The sequence below is a fragment of the Mesoplodon mirus genome, assembly GCF_964341445.2.
Source record: "Mesoplodon mirus genome assembly, chromosome: 14".
In the NCBI taxonomy this organism is placed as follows: Eukaryota; Metazoa; Chordata; class Mammalia; order Artiodactyla; family Ziphiidae; genus Mesoplodon; species Mesoplodon mirus.
In genome coordinates, this window is record NC_138990.1 from 43770519 (window position 1) to 43796512 (window position 25994).

The 25994-nt window shown below is 36.2% G+C and overlaps 1 protein-coding gene across 12 annotated transcripts in view; it reads left to right on the plus strand.

The window, feature by feature from the left end:
* NCOA1 (nuclear receptor coactivator 1) overlaps window positions 1-25994 on the plus strand; it is a 265050-nt gene that overhangs the window by 121079 nt on the left and 117977 nt on the right. The window contains exon 1 of one of the 12 annotated variants that reach the window (XM_082642228.1): window positions 1266-1284. The exons of the other annotated variants lie outside the window; for them this stretch is intronic. The gene's annotated coding sequence lies outside the window, so the exon portion shown is untranslated. Of the gene's footprint in view, window positions 1-1265; window positions 1285-25994 lie in introns of those variants that run through there. 12 annotated transcript variants of the gene reach the window in all.

Below are 25994 nucleotides of genomic sequence, written 5' to 3' on the forward strand. Positions count from 1 at the left end.
ATTTAATATTTGAAGATATCAGACATGAAATTACTGGTAAATCATCTCTTAGTATCTACTGTGACAAAGACAATGAAAACTGTAGAAGTTCAAAGTGTTTGGGTATTTAAGCGTATTCCTATTTTCTGGGAAGGATTTATGGCAGATATCAGATTTAAGCTCCCATAGATAGGATTTGAAATGTTTTACATAATGGGGCTAATGGGGGCAAGCAGAAAGCCCCACATGTTGGATGCTTAGCTATGGCTAAAATGTACTACGTGTTTTAAAATAAAACTTTGTTAATTTGGATATCTTATAACTTATACACAACCCTTTAATCTGCTTATTATATATAATCATTTTTATATGACCTGCAACTGTAACATCAGTCAGTTGTATAATTTACCTTTTTTTCTTTCACTCACCATTCTCTTTAGTTTGTCAGTCTCAAAAATCCAGGAAAATGTTGGTCACTTCTTGAGGGTAGCATTGAGATTATCTGTTATTTCCCTTTGGTCATTGTTTATTTTGTCATCACACTGTGTTGTGTGATGATGTGTGATGTGTGCCTTTGTTTTCATTACTTTGCTTTGTCCATAGTCCTAAGAGTGGCATTAATTGGGATGTTTCTTGGTCCAGAGCCAAGTATTCCTACTGTTGTCATTGTGCTTGAGCCTACCTTCTCTTGCTTTCTTTCCAGATAGGAGCTTCTTTGAATGGTGGTATTTCTTCCTGTGCCTGCTTCTCAAGCCCCATCCTAATTTCTCTTCTCCAAACCTTATTGCCTCTTACTGTTATCACTGCCATGGTAAATCTCTTCTTTGGATTGCATTTATAGCAGTTTTTATGATATGCATAGAATTTGAATTACAGAAATAAAACTGTATTTTCTGTACCTCAGTTAATATTGGGTATCTCAGTTTTCATCAAGTCAGATAATTTTCTTAACAAGTTGTCAATGTTTTCAGGGTTTCAGTACAAGTTATCATCTTGCAATACAAAAATGATATCTGGTATTGTTAAGGTTTGTCACAAAGTTACTGGAGATGGAATATTTAAAATATCATGCAATATACATGGAAAACTTCCCATAATTCTATAGCTTCAATATTTAAAAAATAATACTGTTTATTTATAATCAGTCAATGAAGGTGCACTTTAAACAATACTGGGAGAAAATGATTTAATAGCTCCTGAACATCCTAATACCACTTCTTTCCCTGACAGTTTTATTAATTGGAATTCCTCTGGAGATCATTCTGTGGAAAACAACTCCTCCCTCCTCCCACCTTTACCCAAGAGGTCAGAATACAAGTATTCCTTCCTTTGCATGTACTTTAATCTTGCTTAGAGTTATTATGTCTTCCTCCCTTAATTGTTCATTGTTACTACTTCTGTAGTTTCAAAAAATACCCACTATAATTAAAATTCAGGAAGAGCATTGAGACTTCAATGGAGCTGTCAGTTGTTATATTAATGACAATTTACTGAATGGCCATATGATTGAGGAAGAATAGGAACAAGTAATTTGATGGTTAACTGGTACCATTTTTTTTTTTACAATTTTTAAATAAACTCTAAATTCGTTACTACATTTATGTGATAACTAGTACTTTCTTGAATAGTAGTTCTCTAGGTAAGCAAGACAATGTATTTTGGTTAATAAGGAAATAAGAAGTGTTATTTGAATATTTGAAAATATTTAGGTTATTCTCCATAAAATACTGTTCTGTAATCTCCTTAGTCCATTTGATAAAAATTTATTGCCCTCCATTAGAAAGTAGATATAAAAGTATTGTTTAGTATGTTAATATGAACCAAGCAGTAGTATGTATACCAGCCTAAGAAATGGAATTTTACCAATACAATGGAAACTCCCAGTGTAAACCTATCTCAACACATCCCTCTTTTTGTCTCCTTCTAAATGTAAACACTATACTGAATTTTGTGAGTGTTATTTTTTTAATTTAAAAATATAAGTTTTACATATATATCTACGCCTAAGTAATATAGCCTATTAATTTATTTATTTTTGAACTTTATAAAAAATGGTATATTGTATGTATTCTTCTTAAGATCTACTTTTAAGTTAAGATTCATTTACATTGCTCTATAGGACATTTATTTTCATGGCTAGATATGAATATGTGAGGAATTACTTTATCATTAATTGACACATTTGTTTTTTCTATTATGAACAATACTTCAATGAGTATTTTTACAGATGTCTTGTGGTATACATGCACAGAAGCATCTCTACCTAGGAGTAGAATTGCTGGGTCATAGAGTATATGCACATTCCGTTTTTTGTTTGTTTGTTTGTTTTTGCGGTACACGGGCCTCTCACTGCTGTGGCCTCTCCCATTGCGGAGCACAGGCTCCGGACGCACAGGCTCAGCGGCCATGGCTCACGGGCCCAGCCGCTCCACAGCATGTGGGACCTTCCCGGACCGGGGCACGAACCCGTGTCCCCTGCATCGGCAGGCGGACTCTCAACCACTGCGCCACCAGGGAAGCCCGCACATTCAGTTTTAATGCTAAATTATTTTTCAGTTTGTGACACAGGATGGCTAGATGTACACTAAAAATTTCCTCTTCTTCCTGGGCACAGAGTTAGGTTGTATTTTCCACCTCCCCTGCATTAGGAATGTACACTTAAATGATTTCCAGTCTGTAGAATGTGAGTAGAAATAATATATGCCACTTTCAGGCTTGGCCCACAAAACCCTGCTGTGTACGATCATCTCTGTTTCTCTTTTCCCATCTTCTGGCCAAGTTTTGTTTCTTCCATACCAATTCTTTCACCCCCTGTTATATATACTGTGCTAGAAAGACCTGTATAAGTGGAATAGAGGTGGTGATTGATGAGTGTCCTTGTCTCGTTTCTAATTTTAAAGTGTATGCTTCAGATATTTCACAGTTATCTACAATATTTTCTGGGTTCTCTAGATACCTTTTATAAAGTAAGGTGGTTCTTAAAAATTTTAAACATTTTTCTAAAACTTTTATCAGGAATGTTGAATTTAATTAGATGTTTTACCAGTAACTATAGAAATGATCATTTGGGTTTTCTCCTTTGATCTGTTAATTTTGTGAATAATATTTATATCTTTGTAATGTTAAATCACACTTGTATTCCTAGCATAAACTCAGATAGATAACTTTTCCATTCATTTGTTAATAACAGTATCTTTCACTAGCTATATTTTTTTGGGATTCTTAGTTTGGATATAATAAGGGTATCATGGATATAACTAAGTGTCTAGTAAGGATATAACGACTTTTTTAAAAAAATACGTTTATTTATTTTTGGCTGCATTGGGTCTTTGTTGCTGCGTGTGGGCTTTCTCTAGTTCCAGTGAGCGGGGGCTAGTCTCCTTGCGGTGTGCAGGCTTCTTATTGCGGTGGCTTCTCGTTGCGGAGCATGGGCTCTAGGCATGCGGGCTTCAGTAGTTGTGGCACGTGGGCTCAGTAGTTGTGGCTCACGAGCTCTAGAGCACAGGCTCAGTAGTTGTGGCGCATGGGCTTAGTTGCCCCATGGCATGTGGGATCTTCCTGGACCAGGGCTCGAACCCGTGTCCCCTGTATCGGCAGGCGGATTCTTAAACCACTGCGCCACCAGGGAAGTCCTTAGTTTTTCCTTGTTTTTATGGCCTTGACAGTCTTGCGGAGTACTGACCAGGTATGCTATAGAATATCTCTCTATCTGGGTTTGTCTCATGTTTTTCTCATGATCAGACTGGGATTATGAGAAGAATATCATAGACGAGAAGTGCCCTTCTCATCACACCATTTCTGGGGGTACATGATATCCACCATATCACTGATGATGTTAAGTTAACCTTCATCATGTGATTAAGTAGTATTGCCAGGTTTCTCCACTATGAAGTCCTTATTCTTTTTTCCCTACTTCATTTTTTGGAAAAGAGTTCCTAAGTCACAAGTCTGTAAATTAAGCTTCACCTCATAGAAGGAGGAGGAGTTTCATGTATTTTTTGGAATCCTTCTGTAAGAAGAATTCTTCTCCCATTTATTTAGTTAGTTAGTTAGTTATTTACATCAATATGTCCTAGGTTAGTTTTAATGCGTTATAGCTTTTAAGAATTTACCTATTTCATTTAAGTTTTTGAATCTATTAGTAAAAGGTTTTCCATAATATCCTCCTATTTAATGTTTGCTTTCTCTATAGTTACACTTTCCTTTTCCTTTTAATTTTTTAATTTTTTAATTTTAATTTTATTTTATTTTGGCCGCACCATGCGGCATGCGGTATCTTAGTTTCCCAGCCAGGGATTGAACCCATGCCCCCTGCAGTGGAAGCGCGGAGTCCTAACCACTGGACCGCCAGGGAAGTCCCTCCTTTTCATTTTTAATAATTAACATGTAACTTTTTCTTTCTTAACCTCATCAGGAGAATCTTATTACTCATTTTAAAGAACTAACTTATGGTTTTATCACTCTCTTTATTGTGTTTTTTTCCATTTCATTAATTTATGCTTTAATATTTCTTCCTTTTCACCTTTTTTCTTTAGATGGGGTGGTTATTTTTTTAGTTAGACATTTAGCTCATTAATTTTCAGTCATTCTTCTTTCCTAATAAAAGCATTTATGAGAATACATCTCTGAGTATAGCTTTCACAACATTTTATAGTTTTGAAATGTAGTATTTCTTTATTGTTTCATTCTTAGTTTAAAATTTTTTGTTATTTCTTGAGTTGTGAGTTATTTAGAGATATAATTTAAAATTTTCAAGTGTATGGCAATTTTATGTTTCTTTTTGACTTTTATTTCTTTGCATTGTGATCAGAGAATGTAGTCTTTCTGATAGTGGTCGTTCCGTTCTTTCTTCCATGTCTCTTAACCTCTCTTTCGTATTTTTCATTTCTCCATGACTTTGTAGATGATTTTGTCATTTCTGTCTTACAGTTTACTGACTCTATTCAGTATGTTTTAGTTGTTATTTAACATTGTGATTTTACTTTTAATGTTTTTCAGTTCTAGCAGTTCTATTTGGCTCTCTTTCAGATTTACCTGTTCATTTTTTATATTCTCTTGAATCTTACTGATGTTTACAATTCACTCTTTTCTTTCGCTTATGTATTAAGCATATTTAATGTTCTATATTTGATATTTCTAATACCTGAAATTTTGTAGGATATTTCTGCAACAAATCTTGTTGTTTGTTTTTGCTGACTTTTTTAATAGTGCCTTGTTTATTTGTGTGTTTTGTGATTTTCTTTCTGAATTATGAACTCATTTTGCATTGGAACCCTGTGTAATTATGGAAATTCTTTTCCAGTTGAGTTCAGGGTACATTCCTCTAGAGAGGATTTTTATTTCCTTCTACTATGTGCTTGGAGATGGGGGTCTGTGAACCTGGATTTTAACTTAAAATTCTCACTCTTGGTTTTAAAGAATGTCCACAGAGTATAGATGAATTCAGGCATCAAATTCTCATGTATTTGCTAAAGTTGAGGTAAATTTTCCTTGATGTTTGCCTTTAAGGTGTTTTTAAGGTGTTTGAATTCATTCTTTTCCTGGGTTATTATTTATCTTGGGCCCTGACTTTGTCTGTTGGTCTCTGATCTAACTTTAGGAGGCCTGAGCCTTTTTCCTTGGTTCCACGCATTCCTAGGTTACCAAGATCCACATATGCCCCCTGGAGTATCTGGCAGCTTCACTGCTTGCTTTTCTGTTTGTTCTCTTGATTTGTTTTTATTCTTGACATTAGTGATTTCCTAGTACATTCTTTATGGTATATGCAACATTGAAAAGAATAATTTTTATATTTTATTGAGGAATTTTAAATGCTATGTACCAGAAATGTTTTAAGATCTGTAGTTTAGTTTATTTCAGGGAAAGGAAATCCTCTTAGAGAATTTTCAAAAGCATGGTTTCTAGAGCCCAACCCAGACCCACAGACCAGAAACTCCAGGATACAGGGCCTGTGGGTATTTTAAAAGCTTCTTAGATGATTCTGATGCACTGCAAGGTTTGAGAATCACTGACATAGAAAAAATTGACAATTTCATTGTGTAAACTTAAATAATTAAATATTAATAGCTAATGTTTATTGAAGATAAGGTAACATACATAGTAGAATGCAATAATCCTAGCTATAAGTATTATTATTTTTTAATTAATTAATTAATTTGTTTGTTTTTTGGCTGTGTTGGGTCTTCAGTGTTGTGCGCAGGCTTTCTCTAGTTGTGGCGAGCGGGGGCTACTCTTCGTTGAGGTGCGCAGGCTTCTCATTGTGGTGGCTTCTTTTGTTGTGGAGCACGGGCTCTAGGCTCATGGGCTTCAGCAGCTGTGGCACACAGGCTCAGTAGTTGTGGCTCAGGGGCTCTAGAGTGCAGGCTCAGTAGTTGTGGCTCACGGGCTTAGTTGCTCCGTGGCATGTGGGATCTTCCCGGACCAGGGCTCGAACCCGTGTCCCCTGCATTGGCAGGCGGATTCTTAACCACTGTGTCACCAGGGAAGCCCTATAAGTATTATTATTATGTGCTAGGCTCTATTCTAAATCTTTCACATATGTTGTCATTTATTCCTCACAGCAACACTATAGCTACTACTACTATCCTCATATTATAAATGAGTAAATTGAAGCACAGAGAATGTAGCACAATTGATATTTGAATTCAGATAGTCAGTCTAATTCCAGAGCATGTAAGCTTAACCCATCATCTTTATAGTCTTCCAGCTACTTCACAAACATTTTATTGATTCCCAGAGGGGCTCTAACATTACAGAATATAGCAGGAAAAATATACTTGAATCATTACATATTCATGTTGATTCAGCATAGGTACTGGGGAAGGAGGATAATATAGTAGAAGTAGCTTCGACTTGTAGTGAGATAGATAGGCATGGGTCTTTCCTCAGCTGCTTGCTGTGTAGCTATAAGAAAGTAATTTATCTTTTCTGAGCTCTTATTTTCTCATTGGTAAAGGAGAATAATTATTTTTACTTCATAGAGATTTTGAAGAAATAAAATTAAGTAACATATTGCTTGACATACAGTGTATGGTCAGTATCAGATTCAAGGTATCCCCTAAGAAAATTATGTTGACTCCCATATAGAATATTGTAGTAAGCTTTAGTCTGGGAGCAGTTGATGGTGTTGGTGAGGGCAATGCTGACTGTCTGTATTGAGAGTATACTTGATGCCAAGCACTGCCCTAGGCTCTGGAAATACAGCCGTGAGTAAGACATAGCCTTCCTGCTCTCAAGGAACTTATAGTCCACTTGGGATGGGGGCGGATCCAGACAGATACACAGACAAATACTTTGCTAGATGCTGTTATGGAGGAAGCATAGGCTTCTGTGGGAGCACATAGGTGGGTTACTCAGTCAAACCATAGCGGATAAAGAATGGCTTCCCAAAGGGAGGCGGATGATGATGTGAAGGATTAGACTAGTAAGTCTAGATAGAGGGCAAAGAGACGGCTGGTAGAAATTTGTCATTGCTACAAAGGTGTCCCATTCATTAATGAAATAGGTGTCCTCAACATTAGTGAAGATTTCAGGGATACTAGGAAAGTATGCTTTTGTCAGGTCAGTGTTGAAATATTAAGAGCCTACTTTTAGGTTTAGGTGTTACTAAAACAGACAGTTTTTAAAAAGTAAAATAAGGGCTCTATTTATATATAATATTGAAATTTCTATCAAATAGCACTTTCTGAGGTCTTGTATTCACATGGCCTACATACTTGTTATTCAACATTATTGTCACATTAGGTTATACTTACGGGGAAGAGAGAGGGAAAGGCACAAAGAAACAATGAACCTCAGAGGATGGAAATGATGATTTGTGATTTGGGGTGAATACCACTACCACTACGTGCTGTTTATACATTTCCCTTTCTCTCATCATCCTTACTCACATGTGGTGAAAAATTATTTGTTTGAATGGCTCATTGACAGTTGAATTTTAATTTGATGTAGTACACTGCTCTGGTGTTTTGATATTGATCAACAAAATTGTATATATAGGAGATAAGATTTCTTTCCATCTTTTTCTAGTGCCCCTTCCCAATAAAACAACATACTAAAAATATGGAAGGGAAAGATCACTCCTATGGCAAAACTGGGGTAAGAAAATGAAAATGATACAGAATTCCTTGGAAGGGAAGGAATATGGGTCTAGAAGAAAGAAGAGAGTGTTGAAATAGGCTATTGTAATGGATAAAATGATATCAAAAATTAAAGGAATAATGAATGAGCTTGGTCTTTAAAAACACCTCCAAGGCAAGCACATTCTGGCAACCTGAAGAATGTGACTTGATGTAAGAATAGACTTTGATCTCCTACAGCTCATCTTGTACATCCATATGAGGACTGTGGTTTTTGCAAGAGCTGTCCCTGACTAGAGCTGGGTCAAGTGGAGCAATTGATGTGGGTATCTGGAAACACTGGAAACCAGTTGTTGGGGTTAAAGCTCTTAGTCCCTGAGGGGTAAGCAGAGGGTAGAAAGAAAAAGGTAAAAAATGAAATCATATTTGTGAAAGTGGATTCTGAAAAAGATACTTAGGAAAGTTTATAAAATGAGGTTGAAATTTGAAACTATGAACATGTTTGCTGTGATAATAAATCTTAGATACTAGGACTGGCCAAAAACTTGAAGAGAGAAAAGCAGTTTTTAGGCACCCCCCTCCCTGCTACCACCCCCCCTCCCGAAAAAAACCCTACCAAAAAAAATACAAACAAAAATCCTTTATAATTCTATCCCACAAACCTATGCAGAAATCTGCACTGTTTGGACCTTTATGGCATGACGTTGGGGGAGGGTGGTAGATACCTTGAGCATAAAAATCATGTAGGTTCAGTGATTGTGGTGGTGTTGGGATATGTTGAATTCTTGGTGTCTTTGTGGGGAAGTATTTGTGCCTCACTGGGTTTATTTTAGCAAGGACTCTTGACTACCTTTGGGTACTTTTCTAAGAGTTTGTTGTGTTTTAAAGGGATTGTGATTGTTTTGTCAGGTTCAAAATAATTCTCAGAACTGGACATTATGGTCTCTCTACTCTCAACTTCTGGTTTTCCTCTTACCTTTATTCATTTTTCTCTCTCGCTCTCTCTCTTTTTTTTTTTGTTGTTGTTGTTACTTGATCTTCCAGCTTTAACTGCCCCCCTCCTTAAATATGGGAGTGTTTCCATAGTAATCCGTTCTCCTCTCTTCACACTTTTCCTTGATCATCTCATCTATTCCATTATCATCAACATGTCCATGATTCCAAAAACCTTTATATCCCAGTACTTTGGAGGTCAGCTGGATAAGATCTATTTGGATGTCATATTCATAATTAATGTGTACATTAACTGAATAACTGAATTCATTAGCTTCTCCCTCAGACATCTCATCTCCTGTAAACTCAGTCTTGGCTGAATGGCTTTAATATACATCCAAACTCCCATGATAGGTCACTTGGTGTTTGTAGAACTTCTTTAGAGAATGTAATCCTGAATGTAAATAAAGTTTTAGCCAGAAAGATACCTCATCATAGCATTGTTTTTAATAGCAAAAAAATTGGCACTAATCTAAAGTCCTGCACCACTGTCCTGCTTAAAAACTGACACACACACACACACACATACACACACACATACACAGAGAGGAATATTTTACAGGCAATGTAGAAGAATATTTAATAGCATGAGAAGTTAAATATATAAATTTAGTGAAAAAAGATGCTCTTCATATGTACACTGATACCATAATCATTAAAACTATAAAAAGAACTATGTGTCTATATTTGTAGAAGAATATGTATACAAAGGTTTGCATTAATTAATTCTAGATGGAACAGTTTTGGGTGATTTTTATTTTATTCTTTTCATCTACTTGTATTTTCTAGACTTGTACAGTAAACATGAATTACTTTCATAATTCATACATACAGACAATTTGGACTCCGTTTTTCACCTCCAACTCTTGTTGATTTAGTCCAGTGTCTCATTCAACCCAGCTGTTGCTGCATTAGTTCAACTGCTCATTATATCAGAATTAGACTATCATAGCAACCCCCTTGATTCCATTGCTCAGCTGCCAGAGCTATCTTCCTAAAAACCTTAACTGGTCAGGTTCTTCCCTTGCTTAACGTTTCCAGTTTAGGTAGCTAAATGTTAAATCTCCAAAACCATCAGGAGTAGAGTAAATTTTGAATGTTTTCCCTTGTTACAGTTGACTCTGTATTTAGCCAACTCAAGGTGTAATATAATGTGTTCTTTTAACCCTAACCAAGTCACCTTTGACCAGAGAGCAGATAGTCATGCCAGATTGGGGTTGAAGGAAGGGAGGAGGAAAGGGAGAAAGTGGGAGGGAAAATATGAACTGAACTCAGGTGTTCGCAAATCTTTGCTCTTTGCTTGTCCCTTCTGTTCTGCCTCTGCAACCTGTCATATTTTGCCCTTGCTGGGTGGGGTTTTTGTTTATTTGTTTTCTATTCAAAGGACAGTTTATTGGTTTCCTTGAGTATTTAGTCAGTAAGAACAAATAGCCAAATAATGAAAATCCACCAGTTTTAGTGCCAATTATTATATTAGCCGATCCTATTAGGAGTATTTATTGAAGCATGTCATGCTAATAGTCCCTGAGTGTAATTATACTTGCAGATTTTTCTTGCTTTCACGGAGTCTCTAACATGTTCCAGATGGTTAAATAGGAAAGAGTAGACATTTTGTACTGTCTTTTCAATTATGATTAGGAATTTGATGTTACTTACTACTTATGTTAATGTTATTGCTTTTGTTAGATCTAAACATGAGAGGAATTTAAACAAAACAATTTTTTTTTAAACTCTTCTACTGTGGTCAACAATTAACAGGACTTTTCATAGATTATTTTCCTCTGTTAAATTGTTTAATTAATTTAAGCATCATTAAAATGAGATAATTGCATCATAAGTAGTAATTCATTTATGAATATAGTCCTTAATTTATACTTGGAAAGTATTCACTCGGGTTTGTTTCAGAGTTAAAATTACATGGTGAACTTTCTTGAAAGTTTACATGAGACTGAAACAGAATAATTTTCCAAACTGTTGAAGGTTCTTTGACCTTTTCCACAACCTAATGTGAGCCTAGATTCAAAATCAGTGGGATGTATACTTCAAATTTTGCCAGTAGTAGTAGTGATGCCTTTCCTTCATGTATTCATAATCTCTTGTCTGCCATTAACGGACCATCCAGCTTCTCTCATTTGCAAGGCAGTTTACCAAAGATAGGCATATAGCCTTTGAATTCAGAATAGAAAAGTTAATAGAGCATAGGGATACAGACCCATAATCCTTGGCTTCATTATGACCTATGTTAACCAATTTGCTAACTGGTTAGTTGACGTGAAGAAATTGGTTGTTTTTCAATAAGAGATAGAATACTCTGTCATTCACTTTAACAGCCTGTATATTTTCATAATGTAATTGTTGAGGGCAGACAAATGGTTCTTCCGTAGACTGCCATTCTCTGTCCTTGGAGTGTATTTCAAGAGTTCTTGCAAACTAGAAAACAAGTAAAAAACATAAAAATAGAATACCAACATTATTTTTTTGGTGATGAATGAAAGCAGACTATTCCTAAAGACTTTGTTGGGATGAAGGGAGTAGCTTACATTCTATATCATCCAGGAAGACTTACTTCCTGTCAGTTGCCTTTAAATATCTTTGTTCATTCTCAGACTTTCCTATTTCTCATTAAGCTACTACATCTCTACCTCTTCTTGACCTTCTTTCCCCCAAACAACTTGCCGTCTCAGCCTCTTCAGACTCCTCACTGCTTTTCCTTCATGCCTGCTCTACAAATTCTTCATAGTTTTTCCAGGTAAAATTCTTATCCTTCTATAAAATTCTTTAAATTCCTTCCCAGCAAGATCAAAGTTAGCCTAAACCAAGACTAAGAAAAGCATATCTTTGAGGAGATGCAGCTCATCTTGCAATAATAAACTGGCATTAAATTGAGATTTCCATTTTCATGACTGTTGCCAAACTTTATGTTATTTGGTTTGTTTAGCATGTGCAGCAAATGTTGTGATCAAGTTATTATTAACTATTCAATATTGTGAGTCTATCTGGGAATAAGAAAAATAATATGGACAAATTTAATTCATATTTTTGTGCGTTTTAAAGTATTATATATATTCACTTGTTTCATGTATAAAAATTTGATTTTATACAAAAATATGTTAAGATGGGATTAATTTTTAAAAGAATGATTCAGCACTTCCCTGGTGGCGCAGTGGTTGAGAGTCCGCCTGCCGATGCAGGGGACACGGGTTCGTGCCCCGGTCCGGGAGGATTCCACATGCCGCGGAGTGGCTGGGCCCATGAGCCATGGCCGCTGGGCCTGCACGTCCAGAGCCTGTGCTCCGCAACGGGAGAGGCCACAACAGTGAGAGGCCTGCGTACCACAAAAAAAAAAAAAAAAGAATGATTCAAACTAGGATTCCATTGAATGAAATATTTCAGTTTTACATATAAAGAATGAAGTTTGATTTATAAAATTTAGTATATGCAAGACCTTTCCAGGCATATCAATATGAGTTACATGTATGTGATGAAATTCAGGCTAATTAGGGAAAATACCTCTCTCGGTTAATGGTAAGAGATGATAACAAGATATTTGAAAAGCAGTACTACTATGGATTCTATGATAGTACCTGATACTATCTTTGATATAGTTAATAACGAAACTAGAGTTTTTTCTTACCCCTTCTTTGCAGTATCACAGCCTCTATCTCTTCTACCCACTCCACTTTTATCATGATGTGGAAAGGGTTGTTACTGTGATTCCCATAATCTTGGAGGCAGGGAGAATTTACTTATCCACCTGACCGCTTTCCTGGACTTTGATGCTTGAAACACTCCTGTCTTCTTCAAATATTTAGAAAATTGCAGTAATGGTACTTCAGTTCTCATCTTCCCTAAGGTTTCCTTTGTCCCCTTAATATATATCTGGTGGGGCTTCCCTGGTGGCGCAGTGGTTGAGAGTCTGCCCGCCGATGCAGGGGACGCAGGTTCGTGCCCCGGTCCGGGAAGATCCCACATGCCGCGGAGCGGCTGGGCCCGTGAGCCATGGCCGCTGAGCCTGTGCGTCCGGAGCCTGTGCTCTGCAACGGGAGAGGCCACAACACTGAGAGGCCCGCGTACCGCAAAAAAAAAAAAAAAATATATATATATATATATGTATATATATATATATACATCTGGTGTATTTAAGATCTCTTTGGGGACTTCCTGCTGGTGCAGTGGTTAAGAATCCACCTGCCAATGCAGGGGACATGGGTTCGAGCCCTGGTCCGGGAAGATCCCACATGCTGCGGAGCAACTAAGCCCGTGTGCCACAACTACTGAGCCTGGGCTCTAGAGCCGCGAGCCACAAATACTGAAGCCCACGCACCCTAGAGCCCGTGCGTCGCAACTACTGAGCCCACGTGCTGCAACTTCTGAAACCTGCATGCTCTAGGGCCCATGCTCCGCAACAAGAGAAGCCACCGCAATGAGAAGCCCGCACACCACCACGAAGAGCAGTCCCCACTCCCCACAACTAGAGAAAGCCCGCGTGCAGCAGCGAAGACCCAACGCAGCCAAAAAATAAATTAAATTTAAGAAAAAAGAAAAAAACGATCTCTGTTTTTTTCTTTTCCCTTTGAACACTTTAACCACAGCACCTCAGTGTTTAACTGAACATAGGTACTGTCCATAGATTCAAATTTCATTTTGTGTGTCTATGTGTGTGTGTGTGTGTGTGTTCCGGCAGCTTTCTAAGCAAAGCTCATGAATTTGCATTCTCCATAGGTCCAGTTTGTTACTGGTCTCTATATTCCTGTGTCCTAGGAGGCTGTGTTAGGAGTTAGTACATACGTTTATCTCATTTCCCCAAACCTAATGTATGACCTTGCTCTGTTAGCTGACTCAGGTTCTGTTCATGGCATGATAGGTGCTTGGTAGTACTAGTGACAACTCTGTCCCCCATGTGTTGTGACTCGTTAACTGTGTGAGAGGAAAATGCTCCGCCACTCCAGGGAAGTCAGGCTGAATCAGTCTGGCAAAATGGATGTTGAATGTAGAAGAGGGAGAACCATAGAGCAGTTGGACCTTAGAGTGCACATTGTCCCCCACCTGCCAGGTACACAGACAGTCATTATACTAGGATTTGACAGAAATAACAATTTTCTTCCCTTCTGGGGAGGAAGGAGCAAAGGTAAATGCAATGTTAAAGTTCCTGATTCTTCTATGCCAGGGTTTTTCAGTCTTAGCACTATTGTCATTTTGGGTCAGATAATTTTTGTTGTGGGCGCTGTCCTGTGCATTTTAGAAGGTTCAGCAGCATCTCTGGCCTCTACCCACTAGATTCTAGTAGCACTTCCCCCCCAAAATTGTGACAACCAAAAATATCTCCAAACATTGCTAAATGTTCCCTGGAAGATACTGTAGGTCCCAGCTGAGAACTGTTGTCCTGCACTAACGCACTTTTGATTATATGATGAGGACACGTTCTTAGAAGATTGATTGCTTTCTATGTGCAATTTGATTATTTTGGCAACTCTAGAAAGCTGGTACCAATTTACATTCCTGACAATGGTGTGGGATATTGCGTATTTCCTTAGACCCTCAGCAGTGCTGTATTTTGTCAGTCTTTTTAATCTTTTACCTGTCTGATAGATGAGAAATTACTTTGCCTTAATTTTAATTTAATTCAAACAATTAATTAGGTTGGATGTTCTTTTCATTTTTATTGTCCACTTGAAGATCATCTTACATGCATTGTTTATTTTTGTTCTTTGCCCTTCTTTGGGGGGATGTTAACTTGGTCATTTGTGGGATTATGAAATTGTTTTCACTGTTAGGAATTTTTCACTGTTTCATGGTTAAAAATTATCACTTAAAAAATTATCACTTTTTCTTTATAGCTTCCAGCTTAAATTTATAACTAGCTTTATGTCCATGTCTTTCCTAGTTGATTGAATTTCTTGAGATGTCATATATAAGATACTCAATATATTTTTAGACTAAATTTAATGTAGAGGAGCCTTGGTACTTCTCCAAGGAAAGAGTGAAAAGTGTATGTGTATGCGAGTGTTAGTGTGTGCGTGACTGTGTGTATGTATGTCTGTGCATGTTTACATGGGCACCGAAAAAAGGAAGGCTAAAAAGCTGAGCTGTAGGTATGTCTGCATTTGCCAGGCATTGGAAGGATATTGAGAAGAAGTTGATGGCAGGCAATAGAGTATAGTTTCTTGGAATGCACCCGAAAGCTCAAGGAGAATATTGCTCTTAGAACTGGCAGAAGGTTCACTGTAAATATCCCTAGCCATATTCTAGAAGGTCAGACAAGAGATAAGGGTTCAGAGGGTTAAAAGGAGTTAGAGATGACAATTCAGAACAGTGATATAGTAAGGGTGTAGCTTAAACTTCATAGTGGGGTCTAAGTAACATAGAATTTGGGAGATGTAGGTGTAGGTTGGTGGGAGAGCCCAGCTTATATGGATTATCAATTAAACTTTCTTACTTTTTCCATTTTTATCGGGGAATTTTTGTTCTTCAGTGTTCCTAGATATCATCTTATTTTCCTTTTCTAGGCTCTGGATCTTTTTCTTTGAAAGGATCTTTGCCGTCTTCCTTAAGAGCAAAGAAAGAGATAAGAAGTATACGTTCAGAGCAGAAACTCACAAAATATGGTCTGTGGACTCTTGGGGTTCTGCTTGGGCTGCCATAACAGAATACCGTAGACTTTGTGGCTTAAACATGCACTTGAAAAGAATATGTATTCTGCAGTTTGGGGGCATAGTGTTCTAAAAATGTCAATTAGGTCCAGGTGGTTGATAGTACTGTTCAAATTTTCTAGGTCTTTACTGATTTTTTTTTTCAGAGGGGTCTGCTTCTATCAGTTGATGAGAGGGGGGTGTTAAACTCTCCAACTATAGTGTGTGTTTGTTTTTCTCCATTTAATTCAGTCATTTTTTGCCTCTTTTATCTTCAAGCTTTGTCATTAGAGGCTATGATAGACAATAGGAGACCTTGAATGCTAGGTAACAAGAGTGCAAATTCTTTATGGAAACTGTGGAGAAGCCCTGTTGAGTGGTGACTAGGGGTGTGACATTGTGAACATGGAGCTGTGGGGAATTGTTTAGCAGGATGCACTGTGTAGGCAGACCAGGGGCAGAGGTTAGATATGCTGCTAAATTGCCTCACACTTGGATTGCTAACAGTGTGGAGTATAATGATGTTATTAATGGATTGAATATAGGAAATGCAAGAAGGAGAGCTGAGTTAAACAGTTCTAAGAAACTAAGTAACTGGCAAAATACTAGTATGGTTGCTAATGATAGCAGTGTACTTAGTAGTGACTTTGAGGGATAGGGATGAGCAATTTCTTTTTGGCCCATTAATTTGGGCTGTTGCCTGGATATACAAATATAGGCATCATATAGGTAATAATGAGAAGTTCAAGATTAGTGAAAGAGGATGAGGTTCTTTCTGCTACGTTTTTATTATACACATACTACGAAATCATTTCTGAAATAATTTTGGGATTTAGTTTTTCTTATTTGTGGCCTCAGCTCGGATGTTACCTTCACATATAAACTCTCCTTACTCACTCAATCTAAAGTAGCTCCCCTAGTAACTCTCTCCCTCAAGTTATCCAGTTTTTTTTTTTTTTTTTTTTTAGTTTCTGCTTTATAACAAAGTGAATCAGTCATACATATACATCTGTTCCCACATCCCTTCCCTCATGCATCTCCCTCCCTCCCACCCTCCCCATCCCACCCCTCCAGGCGGTCACAAAGCACCGAGCTGATCTCCCTGTGCTCTGCGGCTGCTTCCCACTATCTACCTACCTTACGTTTGGTAGTGTATATATGTCCATGCCTCTCTTTCGCTTTGTCACAGCTTACCCTTCCCCCTCCCCATATCCTCAAGTCCATTCTCAAGTAGGTCTGTGTCTTTATTCCCGTTTTACCCCTAGGTTCTTCATGACATTTTTTTTTTTAATTCCATATATATGTGTTAGCATACGGTATTTTATTTACTGATCTTTTCCTCCCATTTGAATGTGAGCTTTGAAGAGTAGGAACTTCATCTCTCTTGTTCAGTGCTGTACCCCAGCAGCTGGTACAGTGCTTACCACGTATTGGGCTCTTAAATATTTGAGGATGGAATGACTTTTGTCTGTTACAAAAGAAATAATATGTACTGAGTAAAAGAAATAAAAAGAAATGTTTTACTATTTGGTTTTAAAAATACCTTGCAAATGTTTATTACCAGTTTTTTTTAAGTCATAAGGCTAGGCCTTTGGTTATTGTCCACTCCCTCACCTCAAGATATGTCATGTTACTGATAGAAAGTTCTAGTTAAATGTAACCATAGATTTGCATACCTCATTACATGATTATAACTTTGTATTCCAAAAAATGGAATTTATTAAAACCTCTAAGCACATATCTTGGTCACGTCTCTATTTTAAAAGATAATATGTAATTTAGAAAGATCATAAAAAAGAAAGAAATAATCTAGATAGAAATAGTTTTATCAATTAACTTTAGTGAGTATCTATCCTTGGCTACCCTTGAGACGTACAAAGAGGTAGTAAAACCATCTTTGTCAGTTGACAGTGTGGAGGGGTAGATAGTGCACATAGAAAAATGTGTAATGCAGACATTCATCTGGTAACATATGTACCAATTTTAACTGTTACTAAAAATGATCTAACCTTTGCTTTGTTTTAGGCCTTAGTAAATGCTATTTTCTAATACATATAAATCACGTATTGGGAATTAAAATCCGATCTGAGCACCTTGCTATAGTTTTAGACATTTAAAATAGCTTAGTTTTGGAAATCCCCTGGCGGTCCAGTGGTTAGGATTCTGGGCTTTCACTGCCAGGGGCTGGGTTTGATCCCTGGACGGGGAACTAAGATCCTGCAAGCCGCACGGTGCACCAAAAAAAAAAAAAAAAAAAACCTACAGTAGCTTAGTTTTGATAGTCCTCGACAATTGCCTTCCAATTTAGTAGAGTTGCTCTTTAGGAAAGAACTAAACTCTTGTAGTTGAGGTGTTACGTTTCATTTTTAGCTCTTTTGAGTGTGGACTCTCTCCAGCACCCTGGTGTTTTCTCTTGCCTTGTGGCAAAAACAGAGAGGTAAATTATATTGCAGAATGAAGCCCAGAAATAGGCGTTCCCTGATTAGTAGAGACAAATCTAGTAGTTTTACTACTTTCAGTGTTCTTTCCTCCCTGTATTCTCACCTCCAAACTTTTGCCTAATCCCTTATATTAATAATCTAGTATACCTCTCCCCATACCTCTGATACTCCTCTTGGATTTGTTTAGAACGACTTGTAATGTCCTTTGACCAGTTTAATGATCCTCATTCTCTTTAAGTTTTTAACTGCACTACCATTCTTGAATTAGAACAGGTTCATTAATTCCACAAATTAACCTTTTAAAAGATTAATATTTGTATACCTACTGTGTATACCTACTGTGTGCCAGTTAAAAAATATACACCTGGGGTCTTACAGTATAGTGAGGGAGACAGGTGGTAAACACAATCACACAAACAAATATGTAAATAAAAACAGTGAAAAATGCTAAGAAGAAAAAGTAGAAAGTGCTATCTATGAAAGTGTCATGGAGGGCTGATTTTGATTATGGGCTAAGAGAAGTAGAATTTTAGTTAAAGCTTGAACAATGAATAGGAACTGAACAGGTGAAGAAGGTAGGAGGGATTATTCACAGCAGAGAATATACTGTAGTGAAGACCTTGGAGTGGGGAAAAAAGATTGGGGAATAGAGAAGAACCGAGGATGGATCAGTGTGGCTAAAGTGCAGTGTGCTATGAGGAGAGGTGGCTATGTCATGAGTTTTGGATTTTGTTATATGTGAGATAAAACTTCATGGAAGGAGTGTAAGCAGGAATAGGGTATCGGATTTGTATGTCTGTGGATTGATGATTTATTTTTGAAATAAACTAGATGGGGCTTGGTGATTAACATATTATAGGTTGTGAGAGTGGAAAAGATTTCAAGGGTGACATCTGAGTTTCTGGTAGCAGCAGTTGGGTGGGTGTGAGGTGCCCTTTTTTTTTTTTTTTTTGGTGTGGGGGATAGGGAAGAGTCAAGGAAAAGGAAAATGGAGTTTAGTTTGGAACTCCTTAATAAATAGGCAGATGCTTGCAGGAATGGAGCTTAGAGTAGAGCATTAAAAATAATAGGAGCATTCTTTGGAGAATACCTTGTCTCCAAAATAGATGTGTTTATACTATATCCAGAATTATTAGTATTAAAATCCACTAGTCTAGGCTTTTCAATGTTTATCTCTTTAATGTAAAAGTAAAAGTAGATGTACGAGTCATTAATATTTTAGATTCAGTAGTTGATATGCAGGCAGTTAAACACACAGTTTTGATTTTAAGGTTATAATCTGCCTTTTTTTTTTAAAGGGGAGCAAGAAATAGAAATTAAGATACAACAAAGTATTCAGGACTTGGCTTCTTACTGTACTTTAAAAAAATGATTTTTTTAATCTTTAAAACTTAGAATGTAAGTATTAATATCTCCGTAGAAGCAGAATGAGAGTTAAAAACAAAAGCCATATGAAGGTACATACAATTTCCTGAATAGGTATTACTGAAACGAATAATTAAAGAAATGCATGATACCTTAGTCTGGCAAAAACTAAGGGAAAATATGATGGCTGCCATCATTTATTAGAAAGGGGGCTGCTGAGTTGAACAGATATTAAACTTGGTTGGCTATGGTCTATTTATTAATCAGACACTTCACAGTGTTTACCATGTGCCACACTGTCCTAAATAACTTAAATATATTAAATGTTTAGTCTCCTAACAACTCTTGAGTAGGTACAAGTATTATCCTGCTTTTTGTAGTTGAGGAAACTGATGCATGGAGAGGTTAAGGTCAGAAAGTTGGTAATGGAGTTGGGCTCCGCAGTCCATACTTTAAACTATAATGCATTACTACCTGGGTTGTAAGAAGGGGATGTGGTTGGCTTTAGGCAGATGAGGATAGCTAAAGCTCAGTTAATTTCTTTCACTAGTGTGAGGTTTTACTGTATCAATATACTAGAGTTTACTAATCCATGCTATTATTGATGGTCATCTAGGTTGTTCCTGTTTTTTGCTCTTAGACACATTGCTAACATGAACAGTTTTCTTCATATCTCTTGTTGCACATGTGCATGAAGAATTTTCTTGGGGTCATGGTTCTCTTTAGTGCTGCTTCATGATAGAATTCTTGCCACTTACCAAGATCTGTTTCCCAGCTAGTGTCCCTTTGGAACTCTTGCTCTTACCATAGAGCAACATTTTTCATATCTTTCCAACATAATACAATTTTATCTTCTAACAACACCCATGAATTTACCCAGATTTTTAAGACACCCCAAAAATTGTGTGAAGAAATAAGTATTTTTCTGGAGAGAGATTGCAAGGTTTTCATGAAAGCATTTTGTAATCATAAGAACAATGAAGTCAGCCTTCTAAAAATTAAAGATTAACAAGGAAAATTAAGTAAATATTGTCATTCTATTAAAAAAAATTCTGTCTTTAAAGTCTTCATTTTCTTCTAGGCCTCCTCTTCATAGATAGTGTTAATAAGAAAAAGCAACTACATACTATAGAGAAGTCAAATAAATAAACTATATACATATTAAAAATTTTTTTAACACTAGTAGGGATGGCTTGATTTCAAATTTTATTTAGATCATTTTTGTCTTTGATTTGGAGAGTCTGACTCTTGTGTCATCACTAATAGGAAAGTAAGTAGCATTTTTTCTTCATTCTTTCAAAAATCTTTCAGTCTTCCAAGGTAAAAAGACTTTATTTCTTCATACAATTTTTTAAGTGCCTTTTTCTTTCTTAAAGTTTCTTTGGGGTAGAATTAATAAGAAAACAGATGTTACTATAGAATCTTAAGTCCACTTAACCAAAATAATTTATAATTGCCACTAATGCTAATGGTTTATTTATGACAACCTACTATAGGATGACAGCAGAGCTAAACTAAGCTATTAATCCCAGCACACTGGGCATTTTGGCTAACGTTATCCCTTTCTCTCCTCATCAAAAAGTATATCATAAAGAAGAAAAGTTAAAGTAACTTTATAATAAAGATAACCTTCAATCTGTGCTAATTTTATTAAAGTAATTAATTTATAAATGTTGTAATTTTAACTGTTATTAGTAACAAGTTCCTTTCATCACACTTTACAGTTAATATATGTGGGAGAGAAAATCTACTGCCCTTAGAGGTTTGAGAGTTTCTTTTATTTCCTTACAGAAAAGAGAACATTAGACCACAGCTTCTTTTGACACTCAGCAACTGTTACCTATGAGATAATGGAAGATGGATTGTTTTTTTCCTGCTTTCCCAAAGTCACAGTCCGTGATATCAGCTACCAATAGGTGTATGGAGAAGTGTTCCGTTGGTCTAAAGCTGACTCTTTTTCTGAGCTTTCCTGATTAACTGTTGCATAGGACTTGCTGCCTATCATTAATTCTGTTTCTGGAAGATAATTCTTGATATTATTGAGTAATTTCAATTGCTAATTGGTTCTTGAGGATGTCAGGATGGTGGATTTTAAAATTCTCAAAAAGATTAAGGCGTTAATAACATACTTGAAACAAAACCTTAAAAAGATTACAAAATAACAGGAAGATTAAAAATAAACAAATAAAATATTAAAAATAGTATCATAGTATTTGATTCCAAATAAATTAATAGGTTGAGCACACATTTAATATTGTTCCCACCCCAAACCATAGTTTAAACAACAACCAAAATAAAGTCAACAAGGGTTGTTGTTGTTTTTTTTAGTCATAAATCAAGAGATGTAGGGAAATGGGAGAAAATACAGCAAAATTTTCGAGGCTGGAAAACAGCTAGAATAGTGAACAATCTTATTAAACCTAAGAAAACTATGTTTTAAGTGGAGAAAGCTAAGGACCAATTGAATTTGTACTGGTGACTCTTCAAAGGGCCCAGGCAGTGGTAGTATTGTGTACTTCTGGAAGTGGAGGCGAAGAAGGGAAGGGGATTGAAATAAGGAGGATTATTTAAAAGCTAAGAAACAGATGCCTGGGTCTCGTCTATTCTTTGCCACTGTACTACTGCACTGCTCCCATCTTGACAGATGGAAGACTTGAAGTTTATTCTCTCGCTTAAAACAGAGGACTAGTGAACACCAGGCACACTGAAGGGGGGTGGGGATTAGATGAGCACTGGCATTTTGAATGCTGAGAACCCTTGCTCTCATCTCCATTACTGGCTTCCCAAACTGAGTCCTTTATCCTCCAGGCAGGAAACAGGAGGAATCTTCTGTGAAGAATCTGACCATCCCAAGAAGAAAAACCTAAAGTCAAAAAGGAACTGTACTCTAGTTGGTAAAATTGTTTCTTACAGGGGTACAGGTTAACAATTCTGAAACTATTTTATATGTATACAGGTATTGAACAAATAAGTAAATAAGTGGTAGATAATGGGAACCAGGTTTCTCATATCAGTATTTGTGCCCTAATAGAGGGCCTGGCCAGATTACCCTATAGTGAATGTTACAGTCAGTAGCCCCATGTACATGATTAGAGCTTTCAGTAAACTTTTTATATCCAAACAACTAAATAAATACCATCAGGCATCTAAGGAAAGCATCTACTATGACTAGCAGGAATGAAAATAAACAAATAGAAAATACAAACAACTTGGAGAAAATAGACTATGCAGCCAAGAAAATTTTATTTATATGCACACATATATGTACACACCCAGCTGTATGGTATATATGCATATACCATATATACACATACATACATATCATATGTGTGTGTATAAAACAGCTGCAGAAAGTTGGGATGCTACATCTGTAAAGCAGAAATAGGGTATTTTAGAAAGAACATTCAGAGAATGAAGAATTCTTATAAATTAAGAATATATAGCAGAAAAAAAAACTCAATAGAGGTTTGGGTAATGAGTTGAGGAAATTTTTTTAGAAGGTAAAGCAAAGAGGCAAAGAAATGATAAACAAATTATAAAAGAAAAGAAAAAGAAGGGTCCAGGGGGGTCAACTTTCTATTATTAGGAGTTCCAAAGAGAGAACAGAATAAATGAAGGGAAAGAAAAGAATAAATAGTATAATCCAAGAAAATTTCCCAGAACTGAGACAAAGTACCTATTGAGTACCCAGTATAATGGATGAAAAGAGACTAACACCAGTTGAAATAATAGGATATCCAAATAGCCAGCTGTGATGCTCAGTCTCTATAATATTCAGGGAAATGCAAATTGAAATGAGATCCCATTTTCATCTGTTAGACTGGTTAAAAAGTAAAGTCTGACAATATCAAGTGTTGGAAAGAATATGGGTGAAAATGGTTGTCTTACACACTGCTAGTGGGAATGTGAAACAATCATTTGGGCAATCAGTTTGACAAGTGGTGAGTAGAGCAGAAGATATGCAAATACTACAACTCAGAAATTCCATTTCTGAATATTACCATTAGAAATTCTTGCACATGTGCATATGAAAATATGAAAGAGAAGCCATGTACAAGAACACTCATTGAGGCATTGTTTGTAATAATGAAAATTTAGGCAACTTAAATACATGAATGACTGGGCTAAGATGTGGTATATTCACATGTACATATGAATGAAACACACACACACCTCAGCAGGGATAGAGCTCCAGAACAACATAATACATGAAATCAGCAAAATACAGAATATGTACAGTTTAAACATGTATATTTTAAAGCATAAAATATCAGTGTACATTGTTTATGGATATAAAAAAATTGACCAGAGGATATATACTAAATTCATGATGATGGTTATCTCTACCAGAAGGTGGGGGAGTGAAAAGAGTGGGCTTTGTGTGAGTGTGGGGCCTTTTGATTTATTGGTAATACTTCATTTCTTTAAAAAGAAAATAAATATATCAAAAATGTTTACTATTACTACTTATGGGTAGTAGATCCGTAGATACTCCTTTGTCCTGTTTCTCTATATATTTTAAAATTCTGGCCCTGTACCTCTGCCTAACTCCAAAATAACAAAGGAGGAATGTTTTATAGATTTCCTTTTTTACTCTTTCTATGTGTTAAGTGCTATAGGTACTCTTCTTTCACCTTGCTTCCTCATCTGATTCTTAAATCAGATTGAATATAAGAGGTTAATAAACTGAATAATTTAATAAATTAAATTAAAGGAATTGAGGTGCTGCATTAGCCAGTGTTTGTGCCAGAACTGGAAGCAGATAATGAGGACAGAAAGGCCTTACCCATGAGGAGAGAATTGGAACAAGTAATGGGAAGCCTCCAGGCGTGAGGATCTCTTAGGAGTTTGTACCATCCGTATCAGGCCTCCTGCTTTGGGTTCCTGGAGGTGAGGGGGTGTGAGAAACGATTTAAAATACTGAGCTCTGGATAGCACAGATAATACATAATAAATACTAGGAGATATATTTTAAGAATAGTGAGCTTACTGATCTCATAATGCCAAACATCAGATCATCAGCACTGCTCTTTTTCTCCCTATTTCTTCATATTCCTCCTGTCTTCTTTGGTTCTCTGTGTATCACCTGTCTCTTGATTTCCATATGTTTCACTTCTCATTGTCTACATATCTTTTTTGGAGTATGGATTTATCTTGTGCTTTTCTGTCTTCATGCAGTCCCTGAGTGACTATGCTCAGCCTCCCCCTCAGCATCATTCCTGTATTCCCGTTTGGCCTTGAATCATCAGGACCCTAAATCATTAGCAGGATCCATCTGGTTTCAGTTACTGCCTGACTTTGAAAAAGTACCTGTAAAAACTCTTAGGTTTTATAGAAGAGAGTGGCATTATTTCACAAAGATTATACCTGTAGCCTTAACTACACAAATGATTTTTGAGGAGTGCTCTTCCTTGAAAGTCAGAAAATGACAGAACCTGGGTTTGTGGTTGACTAAATGAACAATGCCATCTTTGCCATAGTCAGTTACTACTTACCAATTCTTAAGCAAATTTACCTAGGAAAAAATTCAAAGATACAGTGCTTCACGGATGAAAACACAAAGTATTAATTAGGAGGAATCTTATCACCCAAGAAATGTTTTAGGGACTTAAGTTGATTACAAATGCAAATAAACTAGATATTATACAGTGAGAACAACCCAACTAAATATAATGTAAGTTGGGCTAACCTAACTATAAATTCCTTTCTTTAATAGTTTAAACTATGTCATTATGAAGAGCTAGTCCAAGTTTTTTTGAGTTTTTGAATTGTGGGTTTAAATCAAGGAAAAAGGGAAAGAAAATCTTGAAAATACAAAAAGCACTCTGTTTAATTTAGAGGGACTATAATAGGTAAGCACTTTTGGATCCAGGTCATAGGATCATCCAATTTTCTAACATTAGATAGACATGCCACTTTAATGCAGAATTCAGCATTGGAGGGAATCATGATGTAGAGAAAACATAGTCTTTATTTAAAAAGCAAAAGCCTAAAACAAGCATCAGAAAGCCCACATTATAAATATATTATAAAATAAAATAAAAATAGATTTATATTCATTGATTGTAAAATGCACTAGATATGTAAAAAGTAAACCACTAATTTTATTTTTGAGTATTATATGAATTAATTTGGGGGAGAATTTACATCTTAATGCTATTGAGTCTCAGTGAACCCATGAAAATATTTAGTCACTCTTTTTTTTTAGTCTTTTTTAATTTCAGAAATGTTTTATAATTTTAAGTGTATAGGTCTTACCTATATTTTGTTAAATTAATTCCTAAGTATTTTATGCTTTTTGATGCTATTATAAATTGTTTTGCACTTCTAATTGTTTACTGTGGTTATATAGAAACACAATTGATTTTTGTATACTGACCTTGTGTCTTACAGCTTTGTCAAATCACTTATTAATTCTAGTAATCATTTTTCAGATTCCTTAGAATTATGTACCACTATTTTTTAATTGAATAAAGACAGTTTTAGTTCTTCCTTTCTAAGCTTCCTTC